The sequence below is a fragment of the Monodelphis domestica genome, chromosome 2, assembly GCF_027887165.1.
Source record: "Monodelphis domestica isolate mMonDom1 chromosome 2, mMonDom1.pri, whole genome shotgun sequence".
NCBI lineage: Eukaryota > Metazoa > Chordata > Mammalia > Didelphimorphia > Didelphidae > Monodelphis > Monodelphis domestica.
Genome location: NC_077228.1, coordinates 349,881,943 through 349,908,866, shown reverse-complemented (window position 1 = coordinate 349,908,866; position 26,924 = coordinate 349,881,943).

The window sequence follows — 26,924 nt, the reverse complement described above, 5'->3', positions numbered from 1 at the left end:
TAAAAAACTGATGGAGAAAATATTAATAATTCAGATTAAACTTAAAAGTGTGTCATGAGTACAATCCTCCTCCCCTCAAAAACATCTATTAAACATTTATTAGTACACTGCTGGGTTGAAGATACTTCTAAAGGTTAAAGTCCAAGGGCAAAGTGAATTCCCATAGTAAAGAGATTTCTGTGCCATTATAGAGGAAGAACAGGAGAATTAGGGATGCAATTTCTGGTTCTGTTTATATTTAGACAATAAAATTACAGGCCCGATCGGTAGATGAAATCAATAATCCATATTGCCTTTTGTTGCATTATAAGAAACTTACACACCCTTCCCTCCCTACTGCTTCAGGAACTGGCCAGAAATATACATTAGATGAAGCTAAAAGAAGTACTCAAAACTATCAAGACAGCTGTTAAACACACTGTCACCGACCTCAACTGAGAAAATAGGCTTTTATTAAATGACATCTGTGCCTGATTAAAAAAAATTATGACTCCCCTTAGGAATCATAAGGACCATTAAAAACCAAGCCATAAAGTACCTTGTTCCCTTAAGGCCCATTGACAGGGAATATTTCCGATTCTTTTATTGTCATTTAGTATGAACTACCATAATACCTAAATTGTATACAAAAGGAAGAACCATTATCCTTTTGTCCCTAAATGTGATATGATAGCACTAAATTAGTGATTGACAATTGAAGATGATTGGGATTTTAGTTTGAGAACAAAAAATAAATCTCAAATAATTATCTTTAATACTTTTTTTTCTTCACACTGTATCAAATTTAACAGATTTCCTTTTTCAACATTCTACATCAGACTACTCCCACACTCCTGATGCTTTGTCCTTAATAGTTCTTAAAGGAAGGAAACAAAACCGTAAAATGTGTGATTATAACTTTTGAATATTCTTTTACATATAGTGAGAGTATCTGTCCTATTCCTTATTCTTTTTTATTATCATTCATCTCTGAAAGTTCCAACCAATGCCAAGGGCTATTTTCTATATTTATAGTCTTAGACAGAACTATAGTTAAAATTATACAGAGAGATCTATTTTCAAATGGGTTGTTAATATCATCATTATGGAAGGCCCCTCTGTCAAAACTAATTACAATCCATCCATGAATGCCTCTCCCAGGTAACTGGAGTCCATGCCATCAAATAAGTTCATGGCAAGGGGTCATCCAAAGTGATCAGGTCTGCCCTTACAAGGAAAATTCCTCCACATCCCAAACAAGCCACACATTTTGATAATGACAGGAAAATCCAAAACTGTATAATTAGGACAATGGAAGAATTAGAGGAAAGTATAATTGTTTTTTTGACTGTCTACCCAGTCAAACATTATGAAGTATCTTTAAAGAACTGGCATCTAGCAAATCATATTCCATTTAATATCCAGACTGTCCATTATTCACAAAGAAAAGATTGAAAAAATATCAAATATAGATACATTACCTAAGAAACAAGCCTGATAATGATCATTGCTTAAAATAAAGTTAAAACTCTCAAAACCTGAGGTAAACATCAAACACTCAAAAAAGTCAATACAGTTAGCATACTTCTTCCAATTTTAAGCAAGAATCCTTAAAAATAGTAATGTTCAGTGCTGTCTATTGATCCTCATTTCATTGAACTTTTCAACTGGTAGCACAAATTATAGGGAAAGAAATATGTACCTGCCAAACAGCAGAAAACAAGCCTCTCAGCCCATTCAGGGGATGGGAAGTCTACATAGAGAAAATATGTTTCCTTCTCTTTTATACTTGCTTTAACCAAGCCTAGCCTTGGGTAAGAATGATTTTTTAGACAGGTATAGAAGAGATATCTATGGAGAGACTAATTATCAGTGTTCTTTCAAATGATAGTTTACAAGAAGATCAGTTCCGTATCACTATATCTTCTTTGCCCTTTTTTTTGGCAGGGAGTGAAGACTTGGATTTTGGAGTTATATACTAATCATTTTTAGTTATAAGGTTGATAAAGAACAGTCATTTGGCAATTTCTGTCTTTATAACCACCAGTTCTAAATTGTAAAAAATGTTTCAAAAAAGGATTGAACATTGCTATCGCTATTAAAACATGCTATTAAGACAAGTAGCATATACTATTGTAAGAGTTTAAATTGGTTTTGATCAAATTAAGAGTTATAAAAAGTTGTGGTTGTCACTTATAATAAGTAAAAATTAAACTATGAGTATTTTAGTAGCTTTATTACAGCAAAGTAGAAATAGCATAGAGAGGGAAATGTAGGAAGGAGACAGAAAATATTGCCTAGCTGAATACCCTAAGTCCAGATTCAAGTGTCTCCAGAATGCCAGTGTGAATCCCAGTGCAAATTTCACCAGCCTACAAGAGTATCTCCAGCCAACCTTTTCACCAACCAAAAGAGAGTCTGATGCCACCAAAGAGAATCTGATGGTGGTGAAGAGAGAAGCCAGTATCTCTGACCAGGGTATCCTCAACACAAGTGAGTCATCAACAAAGCTGAACTCCTCAAGTCACCAACACAGAATCCCTCTTTCAGCAAGAATCTCCAGTATAGAACCTTCAATGCAGAATGCCTCTTTCAGTAAGAGCACCAATGCAGAATGAATTCTCAGCTCTTCCATCTCACCTTTTATAAGCCCTTTTCCCATATTATGTCCTGTCTCTCTGGTTTCTACTTCCTTTCAATGTGGGCTGGTCTGTCACATCTCAGGAACCAATCATAGTTTCTTAATTTACCTGGCACTGCCCAGGGGGCAGTACCTATGGGATTCACTTCCTATTTCTTGAGGGTGAGAGCTTTCTTGTAAAAGGATCTTCTAGTGTCTGACTGACTAAGTGTGAAAGTGTTAAAGGGCACTCCAAGTTCTTGATTAATTAAGTTAAAATAAACAAAAGGAGTTTTAAATTCCCTTTCACACAATATATGGATACAAAATGACGTGTTCTTTTGGAAGATCCTATTGTTTAATCTTAAAGTATTATAGCAAGCATCAATGGTGAAATTTTAATGAAAAAGAAACAAGTATCATATTTACTGTGCTCTATTAGATCATTATACATGACAACAAACCTTTAATAAATGCCTACTCTATCAATGTTTGGAGTAAAAAGGAGGGCTATGAGAACATGAAAAAAAAGTATGTTAAATCAAAGTTCAATACATCATCTATTACTAAAAAATTGAGGAAGGGAGGATGATTAGAGAATGAGGGTGAGAATGATACACTGTTGGGACTTTGTATGCATTGTGCCCATTACTGTAGTTGTGAAGACCTGGGAACAATCTTAAAACACTTGTGAACTGGGTTTTGGAGATACTATTGCCTGGTTTATCACCTGATCAATGTAATGACACTGCACATGAGGGGAATAAATACAAGATAAGTCTGAGAATTACAGATTGATTCTAATGAAAAGTGTCATGATTATAACACAGACATGGAAGAAAACAGAGAATATAGAATTCCTTTGTGTTCTAGGGCCACAAAGAAGTATGCCAGAAAAAAAAAAACAGAACTATAAATCATGTTCCAGTGCCATTACACTGTGAAGTACCTGTGATCAAGGTCTATTTTATTTTTCTTTATGTCTCTAAAACATGTTACAATGCCTGGAACATAGACACTGCTTATTAAATTCTTGTAGATGACTTAAACTATTGAAAATTCATCAGGCCAGATGATAATATCAAAGCAAGAAAACTATGAGTGTCGTGGAATGAGGTGAGACTATCAATATTATCCTTCAGAAAAAGTTCTATGTTATTTTTTTAAAATGGCAACTTCCATACCAGTTACAGGTAAGGACTCCATCCTGCTTTTTTAGTAGCCTGGAATTCAATTCACAGAAGTATTCCTAACCAGGATAGGATAATCAGAAAGAATAACTTTTTCCATGAATTCAGGTTAGATGAAATAGCATAAACTTCAGAAATTATGTTTAATAATCAAGTAATTAAAATCAACCCCAATGTTTCAGATGATTTTTTTTTAAAAGGAAGGGGGCATACTTAAAATGGAATTCTAAAAAATTGTCTTTCTGAGTTTCCTTGCATGGTTTACAGCTAATAGATACATTATACCCTCCATCCCAATTATTACTTTAAAAACATAGCATTTTCTAAGTTCATCATGAACAAATACATTTTCCAAGAAAGTGCAATAACATTTTTAGAGTAATATTTTCAAAATAATAACAATAAGAGAAAACATGGAATATAACTCTGGACAGACAACAAAAACCACCCTCACAGAAACAAATTGAGAGAACATTCAAAGGTCTGCAGAAAAATACCAGAATATTATATAAATATGTACCCTGTATGTGCAGTATTTAACTTGAATGATAAAAAAATATCCAACAAAAACAAGGCATGTATTGTAATGCGAGCTGGAAAGCAAAAGCATAACATGAAATTTAGACTCCAACTAAAAGGATGACTACTATTACTAGTGAGTTTATCAAGGTAATTTATGTGTATGTATGTATTATTTTTTCCCCTTAATTTAGAAGTCTTTGAATTGTCTAAAACCTATGAAGAAAATTTATTTTGAAGAACATTTCTTTAATGTAGTTATGGGAAAGAGTTTGGTCTAGCAACAAGGGAAGGAGGTGACCTGAAACTAAAGAGTGGAAACAGTAATGAGGTGAGAGGGATAATTAGAATATTTATTTTTTAAGCCTTACATTCTGTCTGTGTATTGTGTTCCAAGGCAGACCAGAGGTAAAGATTAGGCAAAATGAGTTAAGTGACTTTCCCAGGGTCACACAGCTGGAAAGTATCTTAGGCCAGGCTTGAACCAGGACTCTAGGTCTGTCTCACTATCTTTTGGAGTCACCTAGCTTCCCCCATTAGAACATTTATTCTTTAATTTTATCTCCATTTCACAGGTGAGGCAATTGAGTTGAACAAATGTTAAGTGACTTGACTAGGGTCACACAACTAGTATTTTAAGGAATGCTTTTTACCCATGTTCCTGAATTCCAGTTGAGTCCTCCATCTTCTCTGCCAACTAGCTGCTCCAAATACAAGGTAAAATTTTGAGTTGGTAAAAGGATCCAAGATAAAAATACAAAATAAACAATTAAATATCAATTAAAAATGTTGCTGCAGAGATGAGAATAGTGTCAAAAAAATGGAATGGTGGAATCCACAAAAAAAGTACGTGTAAAATTTCTAGTTATCTATGCAGTTACATGAAGTTTCATGATAGAATAAAAATTTCAGTTTAAACCAATGAAAAGCAAAAAGGTTGCATATCATTAATATAATGAAGGGCAGAACAACTATGTCAAAGATAGCACTAAAACTTTAGTTTCTTTTCAATGCTTAAAAGAGACAGAATTATCTATAAGTTGAATCATTCACTGTGGTAATGCACCATTAGCACAGATAACACTTTACTACTTTCTTCTCCAATGTAAAAGCCTCTCTCCAAATTTTGTAACAGAAACATAAAATCTCTACTACCCCAAAATGAGAATATAAATGACTACTTTGTTACATATGTATGTTCTTTAAAGAAAGTTCACAGCTTAGATCAAGAAAGAAAATCTATAAACAGAAAGAAAACAATATAATGGCTGAGGTGCCAAATGAGTGTGCCAAAATGCTCCAGGGTACAAAGAACAGTTTATCAATTCAATAATTATTGAACAAAGCAGACCAAAAAAACCATAAAATCTATAGTTCCTTTATTGGTTACTCCAAAGTTTTGACTCAGTTTCATTTTCATGTACGTTTTCATGTACTTCAAATTTATAAAATTTGATAATAAAAAATAAAAAAATGAAAAAATTGAAAATAAAAAATATAATACAATGTATAAAAAACAAGTAGACCGAGAACACTATAACAGTTTGTGTCCACATGGAGTAGTGTTTTCTATTAAAAGCACAGCAACGACACAATAATGTCAAGAACGATTGCTATAAAACATATAATGTTTTTGGGAAAGTTTAAATCCAGTATAATATTGCCGAAAACCCATTGCCATCTTTCTTAAATGGAAGAATGTGGCTCCCAAATGAAAGGGAAAGCAATTTGTATTTATCATGTTATTGACTCCACCTAAACCTTAGAAAAATGCTTCTCCACTTTGTAGCATCTTCCTTCAGTGATATCAACATGTTATTTTGACTTATGAAGTATAAAATTCTTTATACACATAAGAAGAGAGATAGATATTGAAGGTATTAAACTTGAATTTGGAGGTCAAATTGAACCAATAAATGGGGTTGTGTTTTAAAAATATATTAGTCTTCTCCTGACAAGATACATCAAGCATAAAGCTATCAAGGAGCAAATGGTGTCTAAATATATTAAGAAACTGACATGTCCTGATTTTATGGTTATTTGGAAATAATAGATTAAAGTATTTCATAACTGTATAGTGCTAGTCTTAAATGTACACTCTGAAATATGTTAAATGAATCATCATAAATTTGTAAAGTATGTCCCCCAAATGACATATGGCATTAATGAAACCCAGTGTTCATCAACCTAAAGCAGCTATGGAAAAAGTAATATATTTATACTAAAATGGAAAATGAGGAATGTTAGACATTCTAAGATTAGTTTATAAGGAAGTAAAAACCCTATGAAAATACATTTAAACAAACAAACTTCATTGAGCAAGAGTAAAAACCTGGGAATAGGTACATACCAGTGGATCTGTTAAATGTTACTAAATATGATTTACTTCTTAATGGAGCCTATGCATTTTCTAAAGATTAGAAGAATAAAATCACTGGAGACCAACTCTTTAAATGTAGCCAAGGGAAAGAGTTTGGTCTAGTAAGAAGGGAAGAAAATGAACTGAAATTTAAAAAGTAGCAACAGTAACAGGGTCAAAGGGATTAGCACATTCATTTTGTCAAATTTTAGTTTATTCCATAAGGTGTAAAGAAAGAATAAGAAAAAACAATGGCAAAAATTAACTCAGGAAATATTTGGGAATAACTTAGATGTGGGCTTCCAGAACATTCCTATTCTAATATCTACAAATCTCCATGAATGTGGACATTAATGATTCTCTTATCAAATGCCATACTTTTATATATCTATGATTTCAGGAGCAAGGGTACTCCTTCATTTGATGGGAAAATTGAGTCCCTCTTGGATTTAGTATTTTTTGTTTGAGAATAGTTGAATTTAACAAACAAAAACAATATTCACAACAGCAATACCTTCATTCATCCTTTCAATGAGGCTTTCCAAACTTAACTCCACTGAGCATCAGACTAAAGAAACAAAGGTGTATCATCAGAGCCTTCTAAGATGACTTTTTAGCTTTTTAGAAACTGATTTGGCAATGCATTTGCAAGACCCATCTTTAAGTAGTTGAGTACATATTATGAATATAATTTACTGAAATGATCTTTATTGGCTGGTGTGAATAATTCTTAGGTAAAGTGATTTGGAATGATCTAAAAACCATCTACATTTAGTAAGAATTTTGTAAAATGTTAGTAAATCCTTTAAAAAAAAGAAAAGAGGGACTTCAGAACTATTTAGCTGTATATTATATGTATATAATATACATTTAGGTATAGATATATAGATATTTTATCACAGATATTTTAGTAATCATCAGTAAATCAAGAATGAAACACAAAAAAGGCAAACCAGAGATAGATGAAGAAAGAAATAAAATCAGATAGAGGGATAGAGATGTCTGGACTGGAACTTTAAAGAAATAGACTGAGAATTTAAAAAGAAAAGGAAAAGAAAAGCATTCAGCAAAAAAAAAAAAAACTTTCCAGAATAGATAAATAAAAATGAGCTGTTGGAAAATTATTCTTTTGGTAAGGAAGCCTGAAAGTGTCAGTATTTATTAAGGTCACTTTTCAAGGTCAGATTTTAAAATATTAGTCCTATCACATTTAAATTACTCATTAAAATTTTGTCCTTTATTGCTAGATTCCCATAAACTTTATAATTTCAGTTAAAGCACTGCATATGGTGTCAAAGACTTTTTGGGAAACTCTTTAACCTTTTTTCTTGACATTAAAAATGGCAAAAATGAATATATTTGGGGAAGTGCCAAGCATCAGAGATTTTAAAAATATATATGAAAATGTTCCTGATAAAATATTTAGTATGTCTAAATGATCACTTCTAAAAGCATTTGCATGGTGATTCTACCATTTTATCTGATGAACATAGAAACTAAATGAATTATTACCTTATTTAAAAGCAATATTACTTATGCAAATTGTATTAACCTTTACATGCCCCTCCCAACAGAATGTTTGATAATTTCAATTTCAAATTTAATATTATCAAAACATTACTCCTTCCTTCTGGTTCATCAACTTTATAGTATTTCAAATTTGTGATTTGCTCTGAGAAATTAGCTCTTAATAAATGATCTGGGTATTGATGCTATATATATATATATATACACTAAGATACCTTTTCAGTTAAAAACTATTGACATTGACTATATTGTCAGGAAAAAATATATACATTTAGGGCCTTCAATTTAGAGATTAGAAAAATGAAGAATCTATGTCCAGAGGTGAGATATGAATATTTTTTATGATGCAAGTTTATTTTAATTAATTTTAATTATGTGATCACTTTATCAAACTGGTAAAATTGAGGTCATTATCATATGATCTATTTAGTCTAGTTCCTCATAAAGAAAACTTTCTCAGCATACCAATCTTTTCTGTCTTTCTTCCCTTTGAAACTTGATACCGCAATTATTTTCTATTACACTTAAAATGGAGAATAAGGACAAAATATGAGTCTGCACAGAGTGTATAAATTCCTTATGGGGAAGAGGTTAGAAAACCAGTTTCCAGAATGGTTGTAATGCAGGTAATGGATATTCCTTGGAAAGACATTACATAGAGCACTTATAAAAATTCTATATGTGCTTCTGGTTTGCTAATCAAGTGGTAGAAAACAACCTTTTTGATTACTGCACTTTTGGAAAAGAACTACGGGTACTGTCAAAAATTCTTAGACAGCCTCTGGATTTTGCTCTCTGTAGAGTGGACCTCTTCCTTGGTTTGATCCTTTTGGATAACTTCATAGGATAAATAATATCATAAAGGGAGAGACTTGAGCCCTGAAACTTAAATGTGGCTCCATGAGTATGGACCTCATTCTGTTTCTTCTCAATTTGCCCATTTTTGGTGAAGGAAGTTATAGGCTATGACCTTGTTAGTTTTCAAAGGTCAAGAGAGCAAGGTGTTGAGGAGACTAGGAGTCAGGACTGCCATCTTTTGAGGCAAGTTGAGCATCAATAACCTTGAAAAGTAACCTTTGTATATATTCCATAATCTCTGAAAAGAGTAATCATCCAGAGAAATTTTATAATTGAATATGAACTTGGTGGAACAAATCTTTAGACTAAAAGTTCTTTAAGGGAAGGGACTGACATTTGCTTCTTTGTTTATCTTGAAATGCCTGGCCCATAGTAAGAGCTTAATAAATGTTTATTGACTATCAATAATCAAATGCTATATAGAAATAGCTACATCTGAATTCCTTAGCCTTATCTGTCAAATAAAATATTAGGAAGAAAAATGTTAAAAATATATCTTTCAAATAAATATTTATTTATAAAAGCTAATCAATGCTATTTGGCAATATGGACCCGGGGTGCTATTAAATGGCAAATAACAGTGGGGAATACATTCATTTTACACTGAATGTATTCTGTCTTTTTTATAATTTGCTATGTTTTTATTCAAGTTACCTCATAAATCCCCAACTAGAATTATAAGCCCTTTGAGCAAGGTACTGCATCTTAGACTTTTTTTCATCCAACCATCAGAGCAGGCATATAGTTGTTATTTATTCAATTTTGGGGTTAACTAATTTGTACACTTGTGCTGTTGAGATAGTATAATCCTTACTCTCTTGCATCTCTTTGATTATCCTAAATGATTGTACCATAAAAGTACCTGCTACCTCCTGTCTAGACTCTACTGCTTAGCCATTTTACAAACAAATCTTTGATTTTATGATATGCTACTTTTTTTGGTCATTCCCAGGACTCATGCATAATGTAAAATCAGCGATTATTAAAGTCAAATAATTGATAGTGTTAGTATGTTCAAGAAAGCCATCATTATGAAATGGGAATAGACTATATAACTCTATAACAGCATAAGGCCAGCCATGTAACCTGCATCTGCTATTCACTGAAGATCTATATGGAGTTGGGGAAAAGTAGTCCTATATGAGAAGAGGAAATGGACAAAATGTTTGGTCCCCTAAATATAATTCATTTCAATTTTTTTATGAGTGGCTTATAAAAGTTAAGAGCAAATATTTGACATTGTAGCTCAAGTGCTGATAAAATTTCAGAGATCATGAAATTTAGATTTTAGAAAATATTTTTTTTCATATTTGTCCAAAGTTTTTGAAAAAGGAATAACAATCATAATAGCAGATAGCATGAGATGATTATTGACTCATCATATTGTTCATTGACATGTCCTTGGCTTCCTCAATTGCCTCTCTTTTCTGGTTGGTGAAATAGAAGTGAAAAACTGTAGGAAACTGAGTGAAACTACTACTGATTGAAATAGAGAGGTAAACTGAGGAATACTATTTCTTCTTAAAATAGAAGTGTAAATCTGTGGTGACACTACTACTTGTTGCAATGACTGAATGCTCTGGCTTGAGATTAGAGAGCAGCTGCTACAGGGGAAACTGATGCTGCCACTCAAGGGAACTGCTACTCAGGGGAAGTGCTCTGGGGAATGCTCTGGTGTTTGCCTACTGATGCCTACTGATGGCTGATGAATCTGTATATCTTTCTAACCTCCTCCTCCCTTTCACTCCCTCCCTTCTCCAACCCTCTGCTCCCTGCCCCCCTTTACCTCCCAATTCTTCTTGAAGCCTTTGGCTTTTTCCCTACCCCCTAAGTGAACTATAAAGATCTTTTTTTCTTTTCCTTTTTCAAGTAGGGATTTATTGGGATTAACAGGTTGGGAAACTGAGGAAAGTGGGATGAGGGTTTCCCTAATCCATAAGGGAAATTTGAGAGGGTTATGGAAATAGTCCAGTAACAAAGATGAGAAGAGGAACAGTTAGATAAATGGAGGACAACAGCTAAGATCTTCTTTCTTCTTTTACAACATCATCAAGGTCTCTCAGTTTCTCCTGGCCAGTTTAAACTCTCAGAGAGAGACAACCAACTCAAAAGCCAAGTTTCTCCTTCTCTCTCTGTGGACAGAAAAACCCCAACTCTTGGTCAGTCAAAATCTGTCTCCCCTTGATCAGAAAGCCCCCCAAAACAAGCCAGCACAATCAGGGTCTTCAGCCAGCCTCAACTGCCAGAGAGAGAGAGAGACTCCCAGTCCCCTTCCCCTCGTTTGCTCAACTGCCACTCCTCCTGCAAACATTCTGTTTTAGAATCTTCCTCTTGATTGACAAGACAGGTCCTCAGCTTAGTCTCTTGCATCTTGACTTGTCCTTCAAAAGCTTTCTCTCTTCATGCATCTTCCACATTGGAGAATCTGGAGGGATGGTTAGAGTAGCAATAAATTCCTCCCAAAGCCTCCCTTTGTAGTGTTCAGAATTTGCTAGCTAACTTCATTTCCCAACATCTGCTCTGTGTGGATTCTATTTTACTAATCTCAGCAGTCCTTTTTCAGCTTCCTTTTATGTACTGTCTCCCCCCATTGGCTAATAAACTCATTCAGGGTAAGGACTATAAATTTTTCCTCAACTGTAATCCCAGTATTTAGCCCAGTAATGGGCACACAGAATGTGCTTTTAGTGGATGTTTATTGACTAGTCAATTGAATGATTTTAAATTCAGTCTTAAATAGTTAAAATTAGACATCCACCAAAGAGGTGCTGTGATTTCAAAATTGCATTTTCAGTAAATGAATCAGTCAATCAATAAACATATATTGAACTATGTTTCAGGCGTAGATTCATGTAGTGCTGAAAAAGTGTTTAAGAATGTGTATTTCATAACTTTCATCTGGCTGGGTGGATGTATGTAGTAAAGACTTTAAATAGGACTAATTTTCAGATTCGAAGGGCCAGATCTCAAGTGGTCAGTTCCCTACTTTTACCCTTTCAATACTATAGATAATATCAGATACATGTAAATTCCAAACTCTGAGTTTAGATTTTTAACATAATCACTCAAAAATCAATTTGGTATCCACTTTACTACATAGCTAGACAGAATTATCTTTTGGAAAGATACACAAATATGGGAGGAAACTCATCATGTGAAACAGAATACAAGAAACTTGGTCTTGAATCCTGCCCCAAGATATTCATAAACAATATGACTCTGGTCAATTAATTTCACTTTTCTGAGCCTCAATTTCCTCATTGATAAAATAGATAGTTATTCTAGTAGTAAGTTATCTAACATTGCTGAATTTAAATTAAAACTAGATTAATGTAAATGAAATAATTTGATAAACTTAATGGATTATACTAATCCTAGCTAACCAAAACCACCCTCTCCAAAGCATAGTCTTTACCTACCTTAACCATAACAAATTACACCTTATTTTAGTCAATAACAATTTTGTCCAAATTCAACTACTAATTCATGCTGCTTTTCTTTTGTGAACATATACTATCAAACCACAGCAAATTATCTTTTCCCCTATATTAAGATGATGATCAAAGCCAGAAGAAGATAAAAATGAAAAGTGCATAAATTATGACAGTAGTGTACTCTCCAAAGAAAGAGAATGGCTCTTTCAGTGTGCCTGTCACTGTCGTAAAAACAATGGAATAACTCATATTGCTACTCTGGATTTGTCAAAAATTACTAGTTTTATTCCTAATCATTGAGACAAACTCCTTATATTTCTAAACTATCAAGTAACTAATCTTATGAACTAATATATGTTCATGTAAAAGGGTTAGCCTGACAGAACATTATATCTGTATTTTTAAAGTACTTTGTTAAAGAATATTCATTCCTTTGTTGTCCAAAACCACTTTTACCCTTTGGGGGGGGGGATTTTATCCTGTAATTTAACTGATGTAAAGACTTTTGGATCAGAGTCCCACTAACATTTGAGATCTGCAATTGCTCTGCAATTTGTAATCTTAGAGAGTTGACTTGGCACTGAGATGTTAAGTGATTTCTCCACGGTCAGATTTGAACCCAAGTTCTGACAACTGTCTGATTCTCTGAGGCCTACTGTCTGACCCACTGATGACAGAAATTAAAGGAATTTCAAGGCAAAAGTTATCAGTGGTATCCTGGCAAAGCGAGAGGGGAAGAGAGGATCAGTGGCAGATGGAGCCTTTAAATGTTCACCTACGATCCCCCTACCCCCTGCCACACACACATGCAGAAAATCACATTGGCAGCTGTCTATTCTGTCCTCAATATAACCTCATTAAATATTGCAATTATTTAAGATATTCAGAATACCATTGGAAAAATCACAACACACATTTTGATATGTACCTCTTTATTTGACATTCTAGTCATCTTGAATGATACTGGTGAGTCCTATTAATATAAACATCCTTCAGACATTCTGAAAATCTTATTGTCCTCAGATTTCCATAGTCAAAAACCACTTTTCTTTTTTAAGCATGGTACATTTTGTATGGCTTCTTATACACATTCATTATTTCTCCCATTAAGTCTGCTTGCTTATTTCCCATTCCTAAAGCTAGTTTGCAGTTTTCTGCCCCCCACCCCCCGCAATTGTGATTCCCTAAACCTCTCCTTTTTCAATATCACCCTTCACAATATATTCAGCATTTGTTTAGGACCTAAGAAGCTAGGGATTAATTATTTTACCTAGTTATAAATTGATCCTCATAACAGCCCATTAGATGGATTAATCCTATTTTGCCGCTGAGAAAATAGAGACACAGAGATCAACTAATTATTGCCATACCATAACACAGTTCATTGAGCCATACTCTCATCAGGACTGTTCCTGCCTAGCTTTAAGATAGGCACTTCAGTAGTGTGTTTGGAAGCTTCAGTAATGTGTTTATACAATGAGTGTACAATTTAGCGTGACAATGACACAGTGAATTAAACCATAGTTTGGTTGGTGATTTAGGCACAGGTTGACACCAAAAGTTATGATAATCATTGAACAAAAATAACTGTCTAAATTTAATTGATATTTTATCTGAATTTACCAACATAATAATCATGTAAATAGACAAAGCCTTAGGGGGAAAATAGAAATTTCACATATTCTGATGTTAATTGTATTACACATATGCAATTTACCAGAAGGTGATTTTAATATATTTTTAAATATTCATCATAATTTGTAATAATTCAACAAGATACTCAAGCTAGTATTTCTAAAACTTTGTTAAATTTATCAGAGGTAAATTTTGATTTATAATTGTAATATTTTATAGGGTCATTATTAAAGTTTATTCTTCATCAGGAACCCTAGCTTCTTTCTGGAATAAAAAAAATTGTGGGGGAAAAAGAATTAATTATTTTTTACATGATAATGATATCTATAATTCTCATGAAATCAACTTGTGAAATGACTTAATAGAATTATTTTTCAATATGGATATTTAAAATTCCATGTTCTAAGAAAAAAAATAGCTGTACTTAAAGTTTTATAATTTTTTTGAACTGTGGAAAAAGCCCTGGATATTGTAGTCAGAGAAACAGCTTTCACATTCCAAAACTGCTACTTAGTACCTGTGTCATATTAAATGTCTTTTCTACTCTCTTGGTCTCAGTTTTCACACTTGCTGAAAAATGCAGATTGGACTAGATACCTCAGCTGTGATTTCCACATCTAATGCAATGGTTCTCAAATGTTTGTATGAATCATACAATCTTAGAGCTATCTTTATAGCCTATACCTAAATGCCTGCCATGTACTCTGGCCTCCTTGCTATTCCACAAAGAAACTCCATCTTTTGACAGCGAGCATTTTTTTCAGACTGTGTCCCATATCTGGAAATCACTCTGTTTTCTGGACTCTGTCAAATCCCAACTGAATTTCCATTTTTCTGTTGAATGTAGGATTTTAATCTTAATTCTAGTAACTTCTCTTTGTAATTATTTTCAATCTATTTTGAATTTAACTTGTTCATATATACTTGTTTATTTGTTTACCCCTATAGATTGTGAGCTCCTTAAGGAACTGCCTTTCTGTCTTTTTGTATGTGCATCATTTAGCATAGTGCCTGGTACATAGTAGGTACTTAGTAAATGTTTGTTGACTGAATGAGATTAGAAGTCATTGTTAGATCATCTCTCCACTTTGTCTTATCTTTGTGAATGATGAAATATATCAGTCTACACTTAGTTTCTGCTAAATTAGCTTCCAAGTGACTCAGTAAATTTTACCAAATAATGATTTCATATCCCCCAAATATCTATGCTTTTGCAAATAAAAGATTGCTATAATCTTTTTTTTTGTTATTTTTCATATGTCTTTTCTGTTCCACTGATCTACATTTTTTTCTAAGCCAGTACCAGATAATTTTTACTAAGAGTAAGGTTTAAGTATTTCCTATTAGCACTCTCTTCCTCTCCTTCTTATAACAGTATTCTTCCCCTGCCCTTCCCATGTGTCTCTTTCTGTGATATTGATTATCCTATTTATCCCATTTTTATTTACCTTTTCATGTTTCTCTTGATCTTTGTGTTTGGATATCAAACTTTCCACTTAGTTCTGGCCTTTTCTTTAAAAATACTTGGAAATCTTCTATTTTGATGAATGCCCATATTTTCCCCTGGAAGTATAGAGTCAGTTTTGATGGGTAGGTGATCTTTGGTTGAAGACCCAATTCTCTTGCCTTTCTGAACATCATATTTCAAGCCTTGCAGTCCGTTAGTGTGAAAGTTACTAGATCTTGTGTGATCCTGATTGGTGCTCCTTAGTATCTGAATTGTCTCTATTTGACTTCTTGTAAAATTTTTTCCTAAGGTTGGAAGCTCTTAAATTTGGCAATTACATTCCTGGGGGTTGTCTTTTGAAGATTTAGTGTAGAGGGTGTTCTATGAACTCTTTCAATGTCTATTTTGCTCTCTTGTTCAAGAACATCAGGACAGTTTTCTTGGATAATTTCTTATAGTATTATGTCAAGGTTTCTGTTTATTTCTTGGTTTTCAGGTAGACAAACGATTCTCAAATTGTCTCTTCTAGACTTGTTGTTTTGTTCAGTCATCTTCTCAGTGAGATATTTAATGTTTCTTTTGTCAATCTTTTGATTTTGCTTTATTAATTCTTGCTGTTTTATGAGATAATTGGCTTCTAATGGCCTGATTCTGGTTGTCAAAGACTGGTTTTTCCACTTTAATCTTTTGATTTTCCTTTTTTGGTTTGGTCTATCCTGTTTTTCATGGCTTCCAGATGTTTAATTTTGCTCTCTAATTTATTTATCATTTCATTTGATTTCTGGGCTTCTTTCTCCAATTGGGAGTTCCTGTCTTTTAAACTGTTATTTTCTTTTTGCACTATTTCCCACTTTTCTTGCCAATATTCTTCCATCTTTTTCATAAGTTATGATTTAAATTCTTCAAGAGCTTGTGGCCAATTTCCTTTTATTATTTGTTTTGGAAGGTTTGGGTGCATTTATTTGTACATCCTCTTCTGCTATTTCCTCAGGAGTCTGAATTTTTCCTCCATAAAAATTATCCAGAGTCAAAGCCCTCTTCTTGTTCTTCTTAGTGTTGGAATTTGTTTTTCCTGGGCATTTTTTTGCCATCACTGTGCTGGTTTTTCCTTCCCTTTCCAGGCAGAAGTCTGAGTGAGGAGGGCAGGCTCTCTGTGTATGGAGCTAAGGAAAAAGAGGTTTTGCCTGTGGCCCACTCTCCTGTCTCCACAGTTTCTACTGTTTTCAGGCTTTCTCTGTACTATTTCTCACCCAAAGTCTGTGCTTTTATGCCTGTTGGTGTCTTGAGTCTAGCTGCTCTCAGGGATATGTCTTTGGTGATCTTAGTTAGCTGCCAAGAGCCTAGAGGTGCCCCTCACTCACTCACTGATTCTAGCATGTTGACTCTGAGTCTAGCATACTGGCCCCATAGGTGGGGTGGAGGAGGGTAGGTCAGCTCGCATTTTGGTGGAAGCTATTTCACCCATTTATAGTGTGGTAATGCCCATATCCCACACACTTTCAATGCTGTGCCCTACTGTGGAGTCCCTTTGTTTATATGAATTCATTTTTCTGGCCTTTTGAGGTAGTCTATATTGGTAAGCAATGAGGAGAGGTAGATTCCTGCATCTAAGCTGCAGCCACATTTACCCAGAAGACAGATAGTTTTAATAATTACTGATTTATAAATACATGTTAAAAGCTGGTCCTGCTATATATTTTTCCTTTACATTTTTCATCATTAATTTCTTTAATATTCTTGATGTTTCATTCTTCCTAATGAATTTTATATTTTCTAATCCAATAAAATAACTTTTTGGTAATTGAAGTTGGCATTAAATAAGTAAATTAGTTTTGATAGGATTGTCATCTAAATTAAATTGGCTCTGCCCATCCATGAACAATTAATATTCCTCCAATTATTTAGATCTGATTTTAATTCTGTAAAAAGTATTTTATACTTATGTTCATATAGTTCCTGGGTTTGTTTTGGCAGGAAACTCCCAGGGATTTTATTCTCTATGTTATTTGTTTTTTTTTTAAATGGTGTATCTATTTCTATCTTTTCTCATAGAACTTTGTCAGACATAAAAGGAGTTATCTTAAGTAAATTAAAAGAACAGGGAACATAATAGCTATCAGACAGATGGATAGGAGAGTAACTTATGAATCAACAAGAGATGGAGAGCATTACGAAATTTAAAATGAATAATTCTGAGTACATTAAATTGAAAAAAATTGTACAGATAAAACAAATGCTGTCAAGATGAGTAGGAAAGAAAATTGGAGGGAGGGATTATAGACACCCTTTCAGAGATGTCATATCTAAATATATATATGGAGAACTTTGTCAAATTTCTAAAAATAGGATCCATCCCTAAGTAGGTAAATGGGCAAAAGACACAAACAGACAATTTTCCCTTGAAGAAAACAAAGACATTTATAGACATATCAAAAAATGCTTTAAATTACTCCTGATTAGAGAAATGAAAATCCAAATAACTTTGGAATATCACTTCACAGCCATTAGACTGGTTAAAATGACAAAAGGGAACAATGACAAATATTGGAGGGAATGTAGAAAAATGGGGACATTAATACACTTTTGGTGGAGCTTTGAACTGATTCAGTCATTTTGGAGAGCGATTTGGATTATACTCAAGGTGTTAAAAAACTATGTATACCTTTATACCCAGCAACACAATTGTTCTTTCAGTTTCTCAGAGAGATCAGGGAAGAAGAAAAAATATGCATATGTTCTAAAATATTTATAGCAGTTTACTTTGTGTTGGCAAAGAATTAGAAACTGAGGGGATGATCATTAATTAAATGATAGCTAAACAAATTGTGGTATGTAATTGTGATAGAATACCACTGTGCTATAAGAAATGATGAACAGACTAATTTAAAAAATACAAAAAACAAAACTTGGAAAGAATTACATGACATAATGAGCAGTGAAATGAGTAGAACCAGGATAACATTATACATAGCTACAGAGTTAATGCTAGAAGAATACATTTTGTATGTTACCTCCAGGAAGTGAACTGAAAGGAAAAACATGAAAGATTTAATTTGTATGAGCATGTTGGTCTCCTGGATGATTCCTTCTATGATGAGGGGAGGGGAGGGAAGGACTGGGACACTTGTGGAGGAGATTTATTATGTAAATATGAAGAAAATTAAGCCAAACATGTAAGAGATTTCATTTACGTACAATCTTCTTTTCCTTTGTATATGTTAATGCTTATTTAATTTGATTTTATAAAATCTGAATGAAGAAAAAGGAATTTTAAAAAGTCAGTTAGATAGCTAAAAAGAGGTACCCATAAACGTGGTGCTGATATTTTAAAACTAAGTGAAATATAGTCCAGAAAGGTGATTAAGTGGACATTTTTTTAAAAGTTCATCTAATGCTTGAAAGAAATAATATTTTATTTTACAATCCAATTTTCAGCTTTCTTATGAACCATAAATAAACATGCATAATGAGACAAGTGTGGAAAATAGCTTAAATAGGAAACTTTCCTATAAATATTTACTTTTTTCCCCTTAAAGCATTACTTATGCTAAATCATGTAGTCCCCAAGATTCTAAGGGAAAATGAACATGGAAAGAAAATGAATATATCTAATATCTGTTTTTGGCTATATATGGCACTCCTTCATGGGTCTCAAGATTATAAAAATATATTTTTTGTAAAAGTGAATCTATAATATTTATAATGACATTTCCCTAATACATATACATATGGCTCTATATATACATGCATACACACATATGTATGTATATATTAAATATTATAGATAACCTCTAGGATAAGAGGTCTCATATCTAAAATATGTAGACAACTTTGTCAAATTTATAATATATATATACATACACATACACACAGATATACAAGCACATACTTACACTCACACCCATATATATTTATATATGCTTTTTGCCCCAAATGGCTTATGTCATCATTATCTTGTCTTTATGGGGGAGGGAATTTTTATTTAGGAGAAGATTCTATTAAGGTACTTTCCCCTAATGTAGAGAATGAGATGAGTGGGAAAAGAATTTGTTAGTGTGTAATTAATTTCTGTACCCCATAACTCCAATTCCCAGCATCCCATGTTCCCTTTGACATTATGTGCTGACATAGGGAGAATATAAGTTTGGTGTAGTCCTGCCTCTTGCTCTGGAGGTAAGTTGAGGTGAGAGGCAGGAAAACTTGCTCATGTGGTTTTAATTTTAATAGATAATTAGGGTTTTTTTACTTCTATTTCCTTTTTATTCCTTCTACTTCAAGTGATTATTAATAAACTCTATAAATATAATTCTTGGAGTGTTGGACATTAATTTAAATCCTCCATTAGAATTATATTAAGTATAATTTAAGAATTATATTAGATAGTCTCAACATCAGGGCAAGTTCTAGCAGCTAGGTGACACATTGAATTGGAGTCTTGAAAACCTGAATTCTAATCTGACCTCAGATCTTTATTGGCTATGTCACCTTGTGCACATTACTGTGTGCCTTAGTTTCCAACTGAACCGTATTATCCATGAGGTTTTCTTGGCAAAGAAAATAGAGTGTTTTGCCATTTCCTTCTCCATTAGATTAAAGAAAATAGAGGCTAAGTGACTTGCCCAATTTCACATAGATAGTGTCTGAGTCTAAATTTGAAGTCAGTTTTCCTGACTTCAAAAGCCTGGTGCTCTAACCACTGAACTATCTATCTGGTTGCCCTATATGAAGAATAACAAGACCATCCTTTTCCCTAAGGAATGTCCAATCAAAAGGGAGAACAAAGCTCTTTCATGAGTTTTTAAAGTAAAAAGTGTGTATCACAAACTCTGCACAACTCAGTTGTGCTCTCTTGACCCTTTTGGGGGGTTTTGTGACAAAGATTTTGGAATGGTTTGCCATTTCCTTCTCCATTCATTTTACAAGTATGGAAACTGAGGCAAATGGGACTAAATATCTTGCCCAGAGTCACCAAAGAGTACATGTCCGAATTGGATTTGAGCTCAGGTCTTCCTGACTCCAGGCCTGCCACTCTATCCAAGGTGTCTCCTAGCTTTCTTCACCAATTAAAGGAGTTCCTTCAGGAACATCCTATTTGATAACATCTGTTCAGAGAAACTTGAAATATTCCTAGATTTCAAGGAATCAGCTTGCTTATTCAGATGAAGATATCTTATCTAATCAGCCAGCTCTTGCAGCATTTCCCTCTCAATATCCTTTTGCTTGAAACCTTCCCCTGCCTTTTTGGTTAAATCATATATAAGTTTTTTTTGTTGCTGTTGCTGTTGTTGTTTTTTGTTTTTTTGTTCTTTCTATGAGTCTCTGCCCATGAGGGTGGGAGTCCTTTGCTGGTGAACTCCATAAAACCCAAGACAAACTTGATATTCCAGGGTCCCATTATTTCTGTGTTACCCACGAAAGCAAAAACATTCAAGGCCATAAGAGAAGTAGAATGGGATCTGATGTTCAGAGACCAGAGCAAGAACATCTGGTTGGGGAGTTGGTGTCATGAAGGATGTGGTTATTTGAAATAGCCTTTAAAGGGTAGGTAGGAAATGAGAGAAGGCATTTCAGACACGAGGGTTTGAAGTTGGGAAAGCACTTTGGACAGGGCATGGGTTATTTTTAAATAAAGTAGTGAAGTGCAAGCCCAAAACATTATAAGGGACCTTGAACCCTAGGAAGAAGAATTTGGACACTTTTCTATGCATTGGACAGTGATTGATGGCTTTTAAACATGTGAAGGGCATAGTTGGACTTTTTATTTTGAAAGATAAATATATGATTTATATAAATGTTATATTGAAAGGGGGGAAATGGAGGTGGGGGAACCTAGAAAGATATTGAAATATTCTAATCAAGAGAGATTCTGGGCCTGAACTAGGATGATAGAAGCAAAAATGGAAAGATAGTACAATTATGAAAGATCAGTCAATTAATTAGCATATATTATGTGCCTATTTTTTTCCCACGCACTGTTCTAGGTTCTGGATAAAAGATGAAAAAGCAATAGTCTCTGCCCTCTAGGAATTTACATTCTTTCCACGGAGACATGTACTTGTACAAGTAAAAGGAAGGGACATACAAACTGGCAAAGATAATCTTGGAGAATAAGGAACAAATAGGTGGGAAGTTTTGAAAAGGGTCAACCAGCAAAAGATGAAACTTGAGCTGAGTTTTTGAATGAAGTAAAAGACTCCAAAAACAGATGCAAGGAGAGAGAATTTCAGGTATGGTTAGTGCAAAGTCACAGAGTGGGAGACTGAGCATTATGTGTGAGAAACAGCAAACAGAAAATGATGTCTAGTCCATAGTATGTGAAAGCTTGAGATTTATAATGAGATTAGAGAAATTAATTAATTATAAGAAGATTTGGCATTTCTATAGTGATTTAGCGATTTCTTAAAGCCCTTTAGAAATATCACCTCATTGGATCCACTTACTTGGTACCCCTGTTATATATGAAAAGGATACTGAGTGTATATGTAGGTACTATCATCATCTTGTTTTAAAGATGAGCAAATGAGGCTGAGATAAGTGAAAAGACTTGCCCAGGACCACATGGTAAATATCTGAATCAGGATTTAAACTCAGGTCTTCATAACTCTATGTCCAGGACTTTGATCCATCATGCCCACTAGATGATTAGGTAGGGAGGGTATAGTTAGTGAAAACCTTTAAATACTAAATAGAGGAGTTTATATTTTATGCCAGAAGTAATAGGGAGTCAGTGTAATTTACTAAGTCATGGAATGATATATTTAGATTTTTGTTTTAGAAGAATCACTTTGGCAACTGTGTGAGACAGATTAAAATGGAGACAGGATTGAGGCAAGTATATTAGGAGGCTATTGCAATATTACAGACAAGACATTGAAAACCTAAAGTTTAAATATGTAGGACTTGGAAATTGATTGGATGTAGGAGGCAAAGTAAAGTGAAAAACAGGACTGGGGTCTTAAACTAGATAAGTAGGAGGTTCCATCAGAAGAAATAATATAGCTGATAGAAAACATTCATCTGTTTTTCATGATATTCTTGCAAGATAAATAGAGTGGTCTTTTCTGCCCAATTTACAAAATGTATTATTTTGTATTATATTAGGTCACAAAAATAGTAGCAGAGACAAGAATATCCTGATTCTTAAATTTATGTTAATAATTGAGAAACTTTTTTTTAAACAGGAGCTGTTTTCTGGTTCTGTAGAAGACAGAATGAAAGGAAATGTATTAAGTTAAACAAGAAGATATTTGGGGTGACAGAAAGGAAGGCTTTATTTTTCTTATTAGGGTTCTCAAATATATGAGAGGGCTTCCAAGAAGTCAACAGACTCTCAAGATCCATAGAGATCTTTAAGAAAAAAAAATAGATAGCTATCTTCCATGGATGGTATAGATATCCCCCCAGCTTGGACAAAATGATCTCTTGAGATCCTATTCAACTTATAATTCTCTAAATACACCAACTTAAATCCAATCTCAAACATGTGACTGAGAGAAAAGTAGGCCAGGACATTCTCAAGGGACCAGAATTATCTCTATCTTCTTTAAGTTAAGCTACTTTTATTTTTTCACTTTTTTCTCTTTCTCTTTAAGATTCTAGCCTGACACACATTTTAAAATATGTTTCAAAACCTTTGGGGATAAAATGTGTTATATGAGTCTAAGATATTATCATTATTTTTTTTTCTTCCTAATGATAAAACCAATGGAGACCCACAGAGCAAGGAGAGATAGCAAATGCTGGTGTCCCAGAATTAGGTAGGGCTGCTGAGACTATTAGTCCAGGTGTCCTCTGTTTACGACAAATGAAGCTCAATTACTAGAGGGAAGACTGAAGTCTTAAAATCACTGTATAATTTAGACACTTTGAATGCCTAAGAGTTCTTTGGATCTTACTGGCAGGTTCTTCTATTGCTGGTTAAATCCTATAATTAGTTAGGGGAAACAACATTTGTAGCTAATTTGTGTTCTAAAGAGTTACTCAATGGAAAAAAAATATAAACCAATACACAAACACACATATACACTCAGTATCTTTTTCATATGTAACAGGGGTACCTACAATCTGAAAAATCCACGTAAAATATTTTTGACCCTTCTTTACTAACAGAGAAAGTCTGAACTTTTTCTTTTTTCTTTATGGGATATATACAGTATCTTATATGAATTTATATATGTAACTAAACTTTTAAAAACATATCTCTACCTTTCTAGCCTTTTATGTGTCTTCTGCTGGCTTTCATATCCTTTTGCAAATTTTATTTTAATTTTTTTAGTTTAAAAAAGAAATTTAGAGTATTCATGGTATTAAAAGATAAAATATGTTGATATTATATTTACTATACTATAATTATGCAATTCTGAGTTTCTAAAAATTTTCTGTGTCCTCTGCTGACCTCTTATCTGCTACTTCTACAAAACTATCCCAAAATTCCCTTTTAATTTCTTATGTCAACCAGAGATATATTAAAACCACAACAGAGAAAATCACAATGTGAAACGAATATATGTATCATATATATATGAAATATAAAGATGAACCAGATAGACCATTCTTTTTTTTTAACCCATATCTTTCATCTTAGAATCAATATTGTGCATTGTTTCCAAAACAGAAAAGCAGTAAAGGCTAGGCAATGGGGATTAAGTGACTTCTCTGAGTCAGATATGTAAGAAGTATCTGAGGTCAGATCTGAATCCAAGACCTCTGGTCTCCAAACTTGACTATCAATCCACTGAGCCACCTAGTTGTTTATACAATGAGATTTCATTCTTGGTCAACTTTGGCCAAAGTGGTAGTGGAGATCATTGATCATGAGAATAATTTGTATGAGTATGCCCAACTTAGGGAAATCAAATCAAACCACTTAAATGTAATACAACTTTATTCACTGTGCTCTGGTTACTAGATTAATTCCCTTAAGTCTCACTAACACTAGCAGAATAGGTTCCCATAGTTGAGCTACTTCTTTTACCTTCAAAGTTCTTAAGGTCAAGAAGTTAAAAACAAACATTTATATAAATGCTTACTATGTTCTAGACAATGACCTAAGTGCTGGGAATATAAGTAGAAAGTCCCTGCTCTCAATGAGCTTACATTCTTTTTCTTTAATTTAGAATATTTTTCCATGGTTATATGATTCATATTTCTCCCCTCCTCTTTCTCCCTTCCCATAGCCAACATGCAATTCAACTGGGTTTTACAAATATTCATTGATCAAGACCTATTTCAATATTATGAATATTTGCAATAGAGTGTTTATTTAGAGTCTACATCCCCAATCATATCCTCATTGAATCATGTGATCAAGGAAATGTCTTTCTTTTGTGTTTCTACTCCCACAGTTCTTTCTCTGAATGTTGATAGCATTGTTTCTCATAAGTCCCTCAGTATTGTCCTGGATCATTGCATTGTTGCTAGTAGAGAAGTCCATTATATTCAATTGTACCACAGTGTCTCAGTCTCTGTGTATATAATGTTCTCCTGTTTCTGCTCCTTTCACTCTGCATCAATTCCTGGAGGTCCTTCTAGTTCACATGGAATTCTTCCAGTTCAGTATTCTTTTTAGCACAGTAGTATTCCATAATCAAGAGATACCACAATTTGTTCAGCCATTCCCCAATTGAAGGGCATCCCCTCATTTTCCAATTTTTTTCTACCACAAAGAGCGCAGCTATGGATATTGTTGTACACGTCTTTTCTCAAGTTTGAATTTTACTTTGGGCTTAAGTTTGGAACCTGTGACAGCAGATGTGGGGAGTGTGTGGGTGTGTGTGGTTTTGCTCTTGGCTTGCTCTTCACTCTTTGTTATAGCCTTTTGCTGGCTCCGCTTTCCTCTCAAGCTAGTGCCCTAGATGTTGTATGCCTACCTTTTAGGTTTTTCTTTTCTTGAAAGTTGTTTCACTCTGTCTCCTTGTTGGCTTTTTTCATTCCTGTATTCATTTTGTGGTGATATTTTAGTCTTGGTCAGTGAGGATTCTCATGGTGATATGAAACTGCTGCTCTAGTTACTCCTCCATCTTGCCTCCATTCCAGAAAGTTGAGAAACTTACATTCTAATGAAGGAAAATGCTATAAAAGAAGATGGGAAAATGGGAGGGGAGGATAAAGGTATTCAATGAGGACATTGTACAGAAAATTCAGGAAGAGAGTCAAATGTGCAATCTGGAAAAGAATGAATTTATGCATGATCTGGGAATTCTCCTTAGAATGGAAGCTCTAGGAAAAAGCAGTAATCATAGGTAATATCCATGCATGAAGTGCATTGCTAAAGTAAGTTTCTAGGATGCTATAGGCAAAGTTTGGGAGGTGAGTCAGGAAAGTAGTCTGACTAGGAAAGAAGAAGTAACCTTGAAGGGTTGGGATTATCTTTCCCTAATACTCTTACTAGGGCACCCATACAGGTATTTCCTTCAGCCATTATAAATTGATATCAATGAGCAAGACAAACTTAATTATCTTTCTGAGATTGGATCTTAATCATATGATTTAATAATAATATTTGGGACCAAACGTCACAAAAACCAGAGGCTTACTATTCTACAAGTACAGGAATCCATGGTAAGTGGGCTGCAGCTTCAAGCTTATGATATGACAAAAAGGTGCTGGTCACAACTCTTAGAAGTTCTATTACTTGGAGTCTTTTTTCTCCCCTATATTTCATGGACCCTCATGAAGTTATCCTTTGTGTTCATAGTTTGTAATTGCATCTTTAAGCAGGTATTCTGGGGACAGTTGTGAATCGCCAATAAAATATTAAAATCTTACAGATGCTTCAGAATTTGAAAGGTCTTCTCTGGTCAAGAGAGATATGAGAGAAGCCTGAGAGAGAAGCTCTTCTCTCCTCCCACAATCAATTCACTCTCAGAGGCTTTCCTGATATTGCTATTTCCTCAAGGCTTCCAGAGAATTAAATGTTTATATTCTTGCCTAACTAATTTGCTAGACCCAGTGTGTATGATTCAGTCTGTAACCAATGCCAATATATTTCCTGTGAAGCTTCACTTTATTTCATCTATCCAATAGGCTAAGGCATTCCAATTGATTAACTAGATTTTTTTCATACTCCGTTTAATGCCCTTGACTGATAAATCAGTTCATTAGAGAAGCCCCTAGATTTTGTTCACAAAAATATTTCCAAAATGAGGCTTCCTCTTTCTGTTACTTTCATGCGTCTTATTTTTGCCTACTTTCTCTTTCCTGTTCATTGCTGGTTAGGGGCTGAAGACTTAAAGAGTAGCTCCAGTTCAATACCATTTGATGTTCCATTAGTATTATTTTCTATCACTAAATTATCTTTCTGTGTCTGCAAGCAAGGGTGAAAGAACTGAACTTCAGAAAGCACCATAGTGATAGT